This window comes from Crocodylus porosus, unplaced genomic scaffold (assembly GCF_001723895.1).
Source record: "Crocodylus porosus isolate Cpor-Errol unplaced genomic scaffold, CroPor_comp1, whole genome shotgun sequence".
Lineage (NCBI taxonomy): Eukaryota > Metazoa > Chordata > Crocodylia > Crocodylidae > Crocodylus > Crocodylus porosus.
Genome location: NW_017728945.1, coordinates 215153 through 219797, shown reverse-complemented (window position 1 = coordinate 219797; position 4645 = coordinate 215153).

The following is a 4645-nucleotide window of genomic DNA, read 5'->3' as shown; positions in this document are numbered from 1 at the left end:
TGCTTACAGAGGGGTGGGCCTTATAACGCCCTTTGCTGGATGGATCCCTTTTGCTCCATGTGGGGGACTGAGGCTCTGCTTTTAGGAGTGAGAAAACAGACCCCAAAATATTGCAGTTGCTAGAAAAACTATTCTTCCCTAGTCCACTTTGGAGCCATGGCACGACACAAGCTGCCCAGGGAGAGCAGGCTGATGAAGTACCTGCTGCAGGAAGGAAACACAGTGGCCAGTTTCTGACCCATCTTTCTTTGTCTAAGCCAAGCAGGGCACAGCTGGTGCAAAGCTGAAGGGGGCTGGCAGAGACATTAGCTTCCACTCCAGCCGTGGGGTGTTCTTACCAGCAATTGGGGGATGGCTCCTTGGAAATCAATAGGCGATTCACGCAGCAGAGAATTTGGCCCTTGGTTCTGTCTGGGATGCATTGAAACTGGAGGCGTTATCAGAGCGCCCTTAGAGCAAAGTCTGAGTCCCTGCCTATTCCTCCCGAGCTGTGAATCCGATATGCCTGGCCACAGCATCTCTCCCCCGCTCCCTTCCCCATCTATTGAAAGTTTGCCCATGGACACCCATGCAAGGCAGCAGTGTGAATTCCCCTCCCTTCTGCAGCCTCTCCTCTCCCTGCCCCACCTGAGGCCTGTTTTCTCTTTTGATGCCTCTAATGAAGCTAAGTGGCTGCAACAAGAAAGTTTCCACTTCCTGCCTCCCAGCTGATTACTGCTGAGCCGGCACAAGCAGCATCCTAAGCCTGAGCCCCAGTGGATGAAAATCCTCAGGGGAGGGGGGCAGGTAGTGATCCGTGTCCTCTGCTCACCAAGTGCCATTAGAGCACCGCTTGCCTAACCTGGGGGCTGAGGGGAAAGGGGACCTGCAGGTCTGGCTCTGGGACTGGGACATGCAGAAAACATGCCCTAGCACACGGCTGTGTGATAACCCTTGGAGTTGGCAGCTTCTCCTCCAGAACAAAGGTAATGCAGGACTGTTAGACTGGCCCCAGGTCTCCACCTGCACTTTCTGGAAAAGACAGAAGAGGCAGCTGCAGGGCAAGTAGAAGTGAGGAACTCATTCTTAAGTCCAGCCCAACACACCTCAAGCTTGGCTTTGAGGGGTCCCCAATAAGCAGGGGCATGGGGAGCAGAGCCATTTTTAAGGAAAAGCAATCAGGAGAGAACTCTGCAACCTGCTCCTGGCTGCAGAGGGCTCTGAGCAGCAGTGCAAGCATCAAGGCTCAACCTCCTCCCAGCTATACTTGCCTTAGTCACTGCCCAGATTCCCCAGCTCTGGGCAAGGGAAGAGTCCAGCAGCCAGCTCCGTTAAACAGATTGGCAGTAAGGCTGCAGCAGTGGGTGCCATGTGTTGGTGCCAGGCTGGTACTATAGGCACTCGGTTAATAGGGGGAAGCACTGATCCCACAGACCATGAACCGTGGCCCTTTGCTTCACATCCCAGCAATGGCTGGGAGAGGTGTCTGGGGCACATCCCCCCCTTATTTAGCTGCTTCCAGAGACAGAGCTCAAACAAGGGATGCAATCATGCCATTCACTCTTCACAGGGTCAGAGCAGCCTGCAAATGTACCCTGCCAAAGACACACCAAGAGAGGAGGTACAAAGAGAAATGGAAGCAGAGGGAGAAATTGCAGTTGATCGATTGTTCTCTATAGCTACTGGGGGCAGGTAATGAGCTTAAATCACAAGGGAGAGTAAGTTAGGCTATTAGGAAGAACTTTCTAATTCTGAGTGGTCAGCCACCGGAGCAGGTTATCCAGAGAGGCTGTGGCATCTCCATCACTAGCCAGGTACAGGTTGGACAAGTACCACAATTCTTTGAGTCCATAAATACGCACACACCCTTAGAGCAATCTGCCTCCCTGGGGGCTTTATCCTGCCACCTCCCACAACAGTATCTGCAATCATAAAGATCCCAGTAAACTTCATGGAGTTTCTGACCCTTCCCACTTAAGGGATCGGAGTGCTGTTTCAAAGAGGGAGTTTTGTTTTCTGGAGGTTTCCGTGTTGTGCAGGTCTCAAGAGCAGAGACTGGCTCAGAATGGCACATCTCATATCATGTCTGGAAGATGGTAAATCTTTAGAGGCTATTGGGCCAGATTTGGCCTTGGCACAGCTACACCACAGGCGAGTTTGGCCTCTGGTCCTCAGTCCCACCTTTGTCAGTCATGGCAAGCCCAGCTTGGCTTTCTGAGAGGCAAAGCTCACAAACACAAAGGAGACTGTCAATCTTCTGCACATCTCCACAGCTGTAGATCAGCTGACTGTAAAAGAAGCGAGGCCAGCTGATACCAGCAGGAATCCGGTCCTTCGAGCATGTCTCCATACCTGCTAAGCTTTGATTTGGGCAGAAGTGTGAAGAAGCCAGTAGCAAATCCTGGACCCAATTAAGAGCTTTAAGGTTTTGCCACCACCTTCCAACTGAGCTGCAGGTGCATCCCAGGGAGCCCAAGAATTCCCCTTTCTGGAGCGTCTGCTTATTTTGGAGGCCTCTCCCAGGCCACTCTATCTGGCTCATGGGGCCCCTAAAAGAATTAGAAGATTAATATTAATCTGCCCCAGACACCCATCACATGGCCCTCGATGGCTTGCCAAAACTCAGTAAGCAGCTCTCCACCCAAAATAATTGCCCACCCCTGCCCCAGGAGCTGCTCAGGTCCTTCTTCCTGGACACCAATTAATGCTGGTATCAGCCTCCTTGCATACAAACCCCTAAATTCAGCCTCAACCTGACAGCTAAGCAAATCCAGGGCTTGGGAAGTGCCAGGGGCAGAGAGATACCAGTTGGGAAGCTCCCATGCTGGCTGCCTGCCAGAGCAGGCACATGGTGGGGTGCAACCTGTGCCCCATCTCTCCCTTCATTCTTGGTGAGAGTCAGGTACATGCCTGACTCCTTGCAAACTACCTTGGGGTTAGAGGTGACAGGCCTTTGGGAAGGGGTCTGCTGTCTTGTTACCTCTGAGAAGCTGGGTAGGTGGCACCAGAGCTCAGCGTTGTCCCCACATGTCACCTTGCTGACACAGGGGGCAGAGTAAACAAGGTTTTGCTCTGCTCTGTGGAGACCGACGGCTCTGGTGTTGCCTGGCAGATGGGCCCGGAGAGAGGCCATCTGTTCCCAGGGCCAGCTGGGGCCTCTTCCTGGAAGGCCCAAGGACTTCAATGCAGGTGGGAGGCTGGAGGGTCAGACCCTGAAAGGGGCTAGTCGGAGTCAGTGGAAATAGGCCACATGGAGCTACTCCGAGCCCTGCAAGATTGAGCCCCTTGCCTTGCAAACTGAGGCACAGTGAACCACAAGGGTCCCCAGTCTCCTGACCTCCCCTTCTCTCTTTACTCACCCCCTTTTTTCTCTTCCCTTCCTTCATAGCTCAATCACTTTCCACCAATTCCCCCCCACCTTCTCTGCTCACTCTCCTTTCCTCCGGAAAGCGCTAGTGCCCTGCTGAAGGATCATTTGCCAGAGCCTCTTGCCTCACAGGGCCCTTCAGTACTCCTCCAGCTCCTCTGTGCCCCGGTAATGCCAGGAGGGGCTCAGTGAGGGTTGGGTTCAACTGCCAAGGTGATGGGTCAGGCAGGGCTGGGACAGAACAGGGAAACGAGAGCACGAGGAAGGAAGAAGAGCATCAGTGAAAAGGACAGCAGAAAGGAGTGAAGTGAGAAGGGAGGCTGGGAAGGGAAAAGAGCAGTCTGATGGCTAGTCACCAAGTCTGGGGACACGATACTCTAAAGCAGTAATAACACCTGGAGCAGCAGGGAGGCATCTTCTCTGTGGCTCCCTGCTGAATGAGGTTTATACTATTAACTTCCCCAGCACAGCTGGGGAAGCTGAGGCCCAGAGCAAGCCATAGGTCACATAGCAAGACAGCAGCACAGTGAGAGATGGGACCCAGGAGTCCTCCTACCTCTCCATGCCCTGCCCTTCCCATAGACCAACACTGCCTCTTGACCATCTTCAGTGCATCCCCCACCCTGCTTAAAGAAAGTCGTGTTAGGTCTAAAGCTCTCTGCTTAATTAGCAGAGACAGCTGAAGCACTTGGGAGAGAGAGAGAGAGGAGCTTTTGTCTCTCCTCTGCCCCACTTGCACTTGGGAGCCAGGAGTGGGGAGCAAGCAGCTTGGGAGCCAGAAAGCACCCTGGATCTTGTCACCATGGCTGCACAGACACAGCCTCCCCTTATCTACAGAGGAATAAAGTTATCCTCCACCTCCTCCCATCTCAGCTGGAGCTGATAAAAAGAAGAACTAAACTAACACACACACACACACACACACCAAAACAGCAAATAATCATTCAGGGAATAAATCTGTCATCTTCAAAACATATCCTATTTATATAGTGGGCATCTGAGCTGCTGGGCTGGTTCGATGCTGGGATACATCTTTCAAAGCCATGATACAGCTTCAGTCTTGCCCACCCCATGAGTTCAAAAGGCACGAGTCAGAAACCCACCATGCGATCGGCTTAAAACTAGACCTGGAAAGGGTTCTTTTTAATTGGATTTCTGTTTTAGGGATCCCTACAGTTCAGGTTTGCAAGTCTTTTCTCCTCAAGCACCACGAGGGCTAGAAACACAGCTCTATCTATACCCCATGCTGCAAAGTGAAGTCTCCATTTAGAACCAGACAGCAGAAAGATTACACCATGT